The sequence below is a fragment of the Lagopus leucura genome, unplaced genomic scaffold, assembly GCF_019238085.1.
Source record: "Lagopus leucura isolate 7727_CA_CO unplaced genomic scaffold, USGS_WTPT01 Super-Scaffold_739, whole genome shotgun sequence".
NCBI classification, from domain to species: domain Eukaryota; kingdom Metazoa; phylum Chordata; class Aves; order Galliformes; family Phasianidae; genus Lagopus; species Lagopus leucura.
The window spans coordinates 14,467,262-14,477,784 of NW_024962255.1; positions in this window are offsets into that span (position 1 = coordinate 14,467,262).

Consider the following 10,523-nt stretch of genomic DNA (forward strand, 5'->3'; position numbering starts at 1 on the left):
CCTTCCTTCCTTCCTTCCTTCCTTCCTTCCTTCCTTCCTTCCTTCCTTCCTTCCTTCCTTCCTTTTTTATTCTTTTTTTTTTTTTTTTTAACTTAGGATTTTCTTTTTACAGTCCTGTGTGTTGCAATTCCATCTGAAAGATTAATCCATGTAACTAAGTCTACCCTAAGCTAAATACAAACTGCAGGTTTCTTGGCTTCTGTGTAGGGATATACATTACTGCCCACAACAGAGCATCACTGTACTATTTAAACTGTATTAATTAACTATAGTATGTATCATACAAATGTATACATGCATTTAGTTATACACACATGGGGTGAATAACCTATGGGCACAATTACTGATCATTTGCTGTCTCATCTATTATACCTAATAAATTTAAATAATAATATATAATAGTCTTCTATTAGTCTTCTTGATACAGGGGCATTTTAATTCCTGAAACTAACAGCTTATAAGGTAAATGCTACAGCAGTCTCAACTCAAGAGCTGAGATTGGTATGATACTATAATTTGGAAATAAATGTTTGTGGTAGATCAGCTGTCATCCCACAGGGACAGAGACAGTGACTTTTTATAATAAATCCCACATGTTCCATTCTACTCCAGCAAATATTCCACGCTGTCAGATCAAAGTACTTCACAATCCTTAATTAATTAGTTCCTATAAGAGCTCTGTTAGATGAATGCATACTATTTTTCCTGTTCTCCAATCAGGGGTACAAAGAACAGAGCACAGCCATCAGAAGGGGATGCCAACATAAGGAAGAATCTGTCTGCCTGGGTTCCAGGGGCCTTGCTCTAGTCACAGGCGGTCCTGTCATGGAGATAGCTGTGCTAGCCCAGGAGAAGAAACTTGCTCAAAATGCACATTTGAGACCCTGTGTCTTCTTGCTGTATTAACTACTATACATGTTTGAAGCAGCAGAACAAAGATATAGGGGCACAATGGAACAAGGCTAAAAGCAAAGCAGAAAAAGCAGGTGGTTCTTATAGATGACAGTATCCTGTGCAGCAATGTCTTTCCTATATACAGTATCTCACAACACATTCTTTTATACACATTATAAAGGATTAGTAAGTGATTAATAGGCATTTTAATAAACGGTAATCAGTTCTTATTAGTCCAGTGGGTTATCAGGTTTTTTGTAACAATCATTGTCACCTGAAACACTTCCTGTCGATGTATTTAAACTCTGTAGTCTTTACCTGCTACCTCGCAAATGGAATCTCAGTGTGACCCAAAACAAATTATCTGAAAAGGATTACCACCGAGGCTGCACAGTAAAATGTTAGTTATATTTATATTGGATTTAAATTTCTCCCTTTACCACATAAAATGCACTGATATGACAGGAAGCATTTTGTTGCTGTGTGCAAGAGTAGTGTTTTCTAGGCTAATCCCGGGAGGAGGGCTGAGGATATTGCAGGCCTCTGCATCACTCAGTATCACTGAACTTGGAGCAGCTTTGTGTTTTTGTACACATACACATCAATGCTTTGTGAGAGCAGCTGATGAGATGACGGATGGAACTGAAAATAAATAGGGATCAGTTTGCTCTGAGCGAGTGAAAGCTGCTGTAATCAGGGGCCGTTCATGTCCTTCTTGCTACTGTCCTGCTGCGATTAGTTAGGCTAGGTGAAAGAGGAGGATGCTGCTGTTTGCAGGAACCATTTTAACACCTCAGCTCGTCTTTGTGAGCTTTAAAGTAATTAACTCTCCAATCATTATCGGTTGACTTTGTCCGCAGGTTTAGGTTTCCCTCCTGCTGTTCCCTTTGGGGATATTGGGTTGTCACTTTATAAAGGAGGGGGGGGGGGGGCCGGGGGGGGGGATTCTTTGTAGAGTTTGCACAAAATCCCTTTCACAGCTTTCCAACAGCTTTTTGTACTCTCCAAACTGCTGGAATATTCCCTTTCTGTTTTAATGAACATTACTTTTATAACTTTCTCCAGATCCAACTGGAAAAGAAGTGTGTGTGTGTGGGGGGGGGAGATAGGGGGGAGGGGGAGCCTTTCTAGAAAGCCTTGCTGAGCCCTTCAGATGAAAAGAAGGACATCCTCTGTACTTAGAAGCCAATAAAAGAGATTGCAAAGGCAGCTTTGCTAAATAAGGTTACTTTGAGCCACTGAAGGATCCTGACAGTCCTTAATGTGACTGAATGAATCCTCACAACTTCCAACTGTGATGTGGTGTACTACATTCTAGCTCAGTTTTAGCCAGGGGAAAAATTCCAGACTTGAAGATGCTGGTAGTACCTTAACGGTCTAACATTGCCAAGAAACATGGAGAAAAAGTGGGAGGAGAAAGCTTGACCCTACTTTTATTAATCCCATCCTCATCCAATTTCTGCTGCATTTTTTTAAATCCTAATAATAAGCTGTAGAAATCGCCATGTTACCAGCCACCTAAATTGGAGACTTCTCTGACTCTGCACAGCCCTCGGTGTATAACAGGACTAGACAAGCAGCCAGAGCAATAAGAAGTATGAGCAAAAGGCACACCCAGCGCATTTCAGGCTCAACGGATAGAGAAAACCCTCACCTACTGCAGAGCTGCTTGGAGCACTTCCCCTTTCGGTTTCTGCTCAGCATCTCCTGGCACACCCACCTTCTCATGAAAGATGGGAGCTGGGGAAATAACCCACATGACAAACCAGCTCTAAATTTGCTGAGTTCAGGTCTAGAAAAACCATAGGTCTGTTCTGTGTCATTCGGAAGCTGAACAGCCTCATCTGCAGCCTTCTCCTTTTGCAGCTTTTAACCAGGCGGGATTGGGTTGATCTCAAGGGCACAATCACTGTCTCAGATGGAGTTTTAGCAAAGTCTGCATGATGCTTTCTTTACTTTCTTTGCTGGCAGTTTAGTTGTGAGATTCCCTTGCTAAATAAAGCTCTGGCCACACAAACAATTTATTTCAGTCACTTCCCATAGCTGCCAATGCCAGAGCAGCTCTACCTGTGTTAGCTACACCAGGAGGCCTGTCAGAGTCAGATGGCAATATACCACATCAATTCAAGCACCTTTCAGAAACCTTTAGATTTGCTCAACACTGCTGTAAAAATAGCCAGTGGCTTGCTAGAGCTCCCAAACTAACTGGTTCTTAAATTATTGTCACTCACAGCAGGATTTTGTATTAAATATCCTTTGGGATGAAAAATTGAGTGATAAGGGATTTGGGGGGGGGCAGGTGGGATTTGTTTTTTTCTAAGTCAGGTAATGAGAATGTGAACTATTGTAGCAGCTAGGAAGAGCTGAGGTCATAATATTTGAGGGTCCAGAGGTGGGCCACAAAGATGATTAGAGGGCTGGAGCACCTCCTCTATGAAGACAGGCTGAGGAAGCTAGGCTTGTTCATCCTGAAGAAGGCTGTGGGGTGACCTCGCTGCAGCCCTTCAGTACCTAAAGGGAGCCCTTCAAACAGGAGGGGAGTAAACTCTTTGAAAGGGTAGATAACTGCAGGACAAGGGGAAATGATTTTAAGTTGAGGGAGGGAAGATTTAGGTTGGATGTCAGAGGGTAATTCTTTTCAGAGAGAGTGGTGAGGTGCTGGAACAGGCTGCCCAGAGAGGCTGTGGATGCCCCATCCTTGGAAGCATGCAAGGCCAGATTGGATGGGGCCCTGGGCAGCCTGGTCTGGTATTAGATAGGGAGGTTGGTGGCCCTGCATGTGGCGAGGAGTTGGAGATCATGATCCTTGGGGTCCCTTCCAACCCTGGCCATTCTGTGATAATATATCAGTGCTGGAAACATGAAGCATCTTCATATGCATTGAGCTATACAAACTGTCTCTTCAGTGGTACATGGGATAGTTAGCTGGTGATTTATCAAGATGCCAGGAAAGAAATTGCATTATCCAGCACAGTGAAGCCCTTTGTTTATTTCTTTAAAACAAAACAGAAAAACAAACAAACAAACAAACAAACTCACCAACTCACAGACAGAAGCAAGTTCCACCTCTCAGCTGATGGAGAGGGTCAGAATCGCCTCCCTAGCCCTGGCTAGAACCCCCCCTGTCATCCACATCTCATTCGCCTTTGTTATGCGATATCCCACAGTGCCAGCTAAGTCAGGGAGTTGTCACACTCCTGGCTGGTGCAGCAGGATACAAAATAGCTGGGGGTGGGGAGAAAGACTGGAACGGTTGGGAGGTGGAAGGGAAAAGGCCCTTTTTTTTGTGAAAACAGTAGCACCAGCTGCATCCTGCAAGTCGCTAAATTAGCCAGTCAGTTGTTTTTCTTTTAATTTTTGTGTGAATTCAAGAATAGGTTGTGGATGTCTTGGCAACTCATGAATGAGGCTCTTTATGAAAGAATTCACCTTGCAGAGGGGCTGCTGTCAGATGCACAAGCCTCTTTCCATTAATTAAGCTGCAGAACATCCCCTGTTTTTTTTTTTCCCCATCCCTCTCAACGCCTGGATAATCAGGCCCTGTGCCTTTCCACAACACCACCACTGCCTCCCATGCTCCTTACAGCGTTTCACCCACTCCGTTAATTCTGGGCTGCCAGATTTATAATTTTTTTTTTAATCTTAGCTTATTGCTGCTAAGTGAGGTATCATGCCAACTGAGCTACGAATGAAGATGAATATTCTGCTTCACTGCAACCGGTAGCACTCCTTATGCACTATTTTCAGCTGAAGGGTGGCCTAAGAACAAAGTGGGATATTTTCAAAAGCTCAGCTGAGAGTTAATCAACTCCTATTGTCTTGCAGCAGAGCTGGGTGCTTTACTTGCATCTCCACTGAGGTACCTCCTCTGCTGTTGCTCACATAGAGCTTCACACAGAAAGCGTGGAGATCTTCCACATATACTAGCAGCGATCTCCTATTAGACGGGCATCAACTAAAGCGGGTGGGGTTGGGGTGTGATTATGGATGTAGTTTAGCATGAACAGGCAGACAAGTGTGGAGCAGCAAGAACCCAGGGCAATGAGCCCTCACCTGGCTGTGCCACTGTCTGAACAAGGAGCGTGACTGCAGCTGAAGAGCCTTGACATTTTTAGTGGGTATGCTCAGGTGTGTATTCGTGGTGTTATTCACCTGCTTCAGGGAATAATCCAACATCCTTTAAAACCAGTGAAAGATCTCCTCTGACTTTGCTGAGCTCACTATTGTGTTGCAAGTGTCTGCATGTTTGGGCTTATGTTTGTATTCTGAGCGACTGGGATTTTAAATCAGCCTTACAGAGTTACAGTATGTGGTATTAATGACAAGCATTTAAATGACAAGCTTTTAAAAACAAACCTGTTCATTTTCCTTCTTTTTCAGGTAAAGCTGAACATTCGTTTCCTGAAAATGAAGCAATCTGAAGTAGAGCACACAAAATAATTAATCTGGACTAAATTAAAATAACTTGAAGTTAAATAAAGAGCTCATCTGTGGCCTCTGCTTTTTGTGTGAAGCAAGGGAAACATAAAAGAATCAAAAAGAAAGCAAATATCAAATTATCTAACAGGAAAGGAATCTACAAAGATATGTAATAAACTCTAACATTACATCATAAAAATAACTTTCTCACTGCAAACGCCAAAAAACGATCACTGAATTAGTAGTAATAGTGAGCAAGAAAATAACAAATGCTTTATAATGGAAATATGCATTTTCTTCTTTCTGGGATTGCTGGGATTTTCTAGAGATTATGAAATTATCTGTTTATAATATAAGTTTTCCTCACAGTAAAATTTGAAACAACACTTATATTATGGAGGTAGAAACTGTATGAATGCAGACAACACCTCCAAGAACGAGCATTCACAATAAACTCAACTACTTCACTACTGAACTTTGACTTTTTAATCCAGTGCCATAATTTGATTAAAATGAAAACATTGAATATTTACTGATAAACAGAGAAGATGGAGGAATGTAAGAAAAATATTTCTACTTTCATTAGCTTCAGGGAAAATAAGCCTTATTTCTTTCTATTGTCATCTCCTCTGAGAATGAGGCGAATTCCTGTGCCTACATATACCTATCTCAGAAAAGACACTAATATTGCTGAAGAGATGAAACAATAGTAGCCAGCAGCATCTCCCAAGTGTTAAACACATGGCACTGTCTCTAGTCTTGCTGGAAGCTCCTTGTTACTGTTTTCCTATCTGTTATGTAGGAATGACACCATAATGTCTTGGATTGAAGCAGACCTGGAACTCAGAAATGCTCCTGTCTGTGTGAACACTGGGCATTGTCAAAGATAATGCATTCAGCTTGGGAGGGTACTTCTGGATATACAGATAAGCCCATTCAATTTCAATTGCTGCATGTTTTTTCCCCTGTTATAACAATTAACCTCTTATAAAAGAATTAGCACTGAGTTTACATGTTGACTCTATAGACACTGGATAATTGCTTTGAAAGAAAAAAAAAAAGAATCTCTAGAAAATTACATTTCTCCTTTTGCTTCTAAAATTACAAACTTCAGAGTTCCCAGCTGGTAATCTAAGCAATCAAAACTGGGTCTCTTGAGTGCAGTTGCATGACACACATGAACAACAATCTCATTTCATAAAGAATTAACCCTCAGCCCACCATGCTCGCTGCTTCCCACTCCTGCCACCACGGCTGTCTGATTGGAGCACTGTAGCTCCCACTTTGCACAGGCAGCAATGTCTGGGAGGGTTGGGTGACACCAAAGCCTCACCATACCAACAGAAGGGCCTACTTCACTTTGATACTTCTTGATTTTTTTTTTTTTTTTTTTTTTGTCTCCCTTTCAAGAGAAGGTAGAAGGACAGGAATCATTTGTTTTGGGTTGATAATTCAGTTCTTTAAGTGTTCCAAGCGTAGGATCACAAAAGGAAAGCATGAGACATAGACCCACAGATTCAAATGGGGAAAAGCTGGTAAATTTTCTTCCTTCAGCAGGATCCCTGCCTGCAAGGTGCTCCTTAGAGCTTAGACTTAAGGATGGCCTGCAAATAAAACCCAGAATGACCAAAGAATTTAGTCGTGAGCCTCCCTCTATGAGTTATCTCAGAGCGATCCAAGTAGAGGTTCTCTCAACATGTCCTCAGTGCTTCACAGTCTGAAGACCTTGGGCAATCAAGAGATTTTTCCTGGGGTTCGGGTCAGTTTAAATCCCTCCTCACCAGTATTTAAACTACTGCAATCCCAATAATAGTCCCAAATCAGTTCTTCTCCTTTATTACTCTCTATTGCAGTGACTATCTAGAGTAAACAGTTGCTGTATTCCTCACCAGTAATCAATTCAGCAACCTGTAACCATTTGCTTCTTTTACTTCAAGTCTGTTTTGAAGTATTTTTAGCCTAAACATTCAAACGAGCACCACATCATCCAGTTGTGTCAGGCTGCCTTTCAGAGGGCTTTGTGCTACAAACTCCAGTCTGGAGAAAGGTTATTCACACATTCAGAAGACTGACTTTGCAGGCATATGTACATGTTTGTATTTGAAATTTCAGGACTGACAGCCGTTCAAAACCAATTGCCTTCTCTTGGGACAGGAACATGATCCTTTATTTCTCTTTGATCTGAGAACTGACACTACTGTGATCTCCATTGCAAGTCTAACAACATTCAGCACGCTGTGCTTTACAGGCAGGACTGACTGCTTGAGTGGAGGGACTCCATGCTGCCCTTCAGGAAACTGTTGCTTTTTTTTTTTTTTTTTTTTTTTTTCCCTTTTTTTTTTTTTTTTTAATCCCCCTGTTTTGGGGGGAAAAAAAAAAAAAAAAAGCTTTTAGACATCACATGATCCACACGGACTCAAACAACAGTTGATTTCAGCAGCATCTTACATTTTTCCAACAGCTTCACCTGTGCAGTTTAGTACAAGACTTTTTCTTCAGACCAAAAGACGCAACAGATGACCAAATACGCAGTGAAGAAATAAACCTATTCCCCACGTGCACCAAGAAGCACCACTACATGCCAGATTCCCCTGACAAATGCATGTAGTCAGAGCCCAGGAAAATCAGCACTCCACAGGGCACGCATCATTCCAGAGTGGCAGCTGCCTGCCAGCAACAAAAGTCTGGCTTCTTTTCTTATGGTGAATTACAATAGAGCACAGCAGTCATTGCAAGTCCAGCAAAAAGGGGGGCTGCATTCGGTGTGCTGCTCAGCTGAGGGGCATCGTTTGGACTGAGTAAGCCACAGCTGACAGCTTCAGGTTTGTGCCTCCTGCCCAGGGCCCTGCCCTGTCCTCTGCTGCAGTGCCAGGCTGCACGTGTCCCACCAGCTGTGCTGTGTACCAGGCTCCTGGCACATGGGAGCCTTATGGCTATGCTTAAGAAGGCAGAATCATCTGCAGCTGTGAAACACACTTAAAAACCAAAAGGACTCAGGTGCTCGGAACTGCATGTATAATTCTAAAATCCCAAATAAGGAAGAGTCTGAAACTTCAGAAGACTTGAGTGAAATTCAGAGACTGATTCAAGTTCTTTTGACAGAGATAAATGAGCTACATCCACTCATGGAAAGAAAAACAATTTTATGATCATGTTAGTAGAATTGTTTCTAATTAATTCACAATCAATATTTCATACTGCTGAAGCAAGGTCTGAGACAAGCGACAAAAAATCCTTCATCTGACGCATCCCAGTAGTAGCCTGGGTGCTGAATCACCATTTCTAACCGTTACTCACAAGTTTTTCTGATAGCTTTTTACTCATCTCTTACATACCTTCAGCTCCTGGACTTACATGAGATACAGCAGCAGGCCAGCAGCCAGTGGGACACATGGGCTGGCAACAGGGCAGGGCAGACCCCAAAACCACAACCAGGTTTGATCAAGATTGAAGCTCACCACACAGGCCTATGGTGAAGAGGCAGGTCCTGAGGCCAGACTGGGCAGTCCAGTGGCCAGAAGGCCTGTACTGAAGAGATAGCACTAAGGTGAAGAGAAGAATTCAGCACATGAACTGCAACGTGAATAAAATGAACCCACAGCCAGCCATACACATAGCAGTGCAACTAGCAACTAATGCTTCTGCTGGATAGTCCAAGGCTGAACTGAATTAAGGCTTACGGATGGGAGCTGGTGGAGGGGGAGTCCCAGGTGAGGCTGGTCAGGGCCATCAGTACTTATACACTCTGACATACAGGTGTGCTCTGGGTTTTCATGTGGTCTTAATAAACAAATGTCATGAAGAGTACCATACATTTACCTAGCACATAGTGCAGGACTTTAATGTTATACAAATAATGACCTGATCTTACAAAGCCTTCTATATGTTACTGAGATCTTGCTGCATGTGGGTAAAAGGATGCTGGGTGCTTGCACTGATGAAGCTATTTCACTGCAATAAGGTGCAATAAGTGAGCTCTGCTTTGCATCACTGGAGTGTGTTTGCATATTGCACTACCAGAGAAGGGTAAACCTTCCACATTGCAAGAAACTGTTGTGCACAAAAATCCCACTGCAAACATCTACGTGAGCAGCCCCAATGAAGTCAATACTCTACAGAAGTGCTGTGTGGATGATAGCAAAGCCAAATGAAATGGTCTCTGACTTCTGCATTTCGTTGGAGGCTCACTGGAAAGCTCATCCATATCATTTCAGGCCTTTCTGTGGTATCTGTTGCCTTTTGATTTATAAAATGGCACATGAAAAAGGCATAGCAAATGTTATTGGCTACGAGAACTCAGTCTTTTGGAAGAATCATCATTAGAATCAGTCTTAAGTCCAGCCAAATGTTCTCAGTCTTTTTCATTTCAGTTCTTGATACATGCCTTCCTGCTGAAAAGGGAGCTGGAAAAATTGTCCATATTTCCACTCTATGCAACATTTGCTCTCTATCAGCTGCTGATTTCTGATTCTTTTTTTCCTGTCATATGTATCTTAAACTGATAGACAAACCTAAACTGTATCTTATAATTACTGCATAGAATGAGAATTATATCTTAAAACTTCTATCAAGTCAATGCAATCTTATTCATAAAGTAATACAATCTTAGGGCAGGATCCTGGAAAGGTGGCAAAAAGATTAACAGTACAAGAAAACAACTTCTGCATTAAGATCCAAACAACTTCACGACTCTATAGGCACATGCTCATGCATGCATGTAACATACTCTTAGTGTAGTGGCACATTATTAGGGTTTACACATAGGCTATTAAAATACTGTAAATAAACAAAAAAAAGCAGATTACCAGAAAAACTGCAGTAACAATGTTCAGACCTGAACAATAAACTCAAGCAAGCTGAGAAGAGCCAGAGCATTTATGATTTAATTCTTCTCCTACAACATTTGTTTTCACCACCTTATCTACAAAAGAGATGTGGGGGCGGGGGTGAGGTTCTGAAGTGCCAAGATTGTTTCTCCAACCAAGCTCAGGCTGGGTCTTGTTTGACTGAAGTGAAAATATGCCTTTTGCAGCAAGCTCTGAGTCTGAACAAGACTTGCCACGTCCACTCAAACAACAGCTCTGACAGAAAGACCAATCTGTCTGTGGGGAAAGTCCTCTAGGACAGTGTAGTGGCCCAGAATTTAAGCAGAACAAACAATGCAAACTGATGGCAGTACAATTGTTCTTCCCTCTCTTGGCCATCCTGCG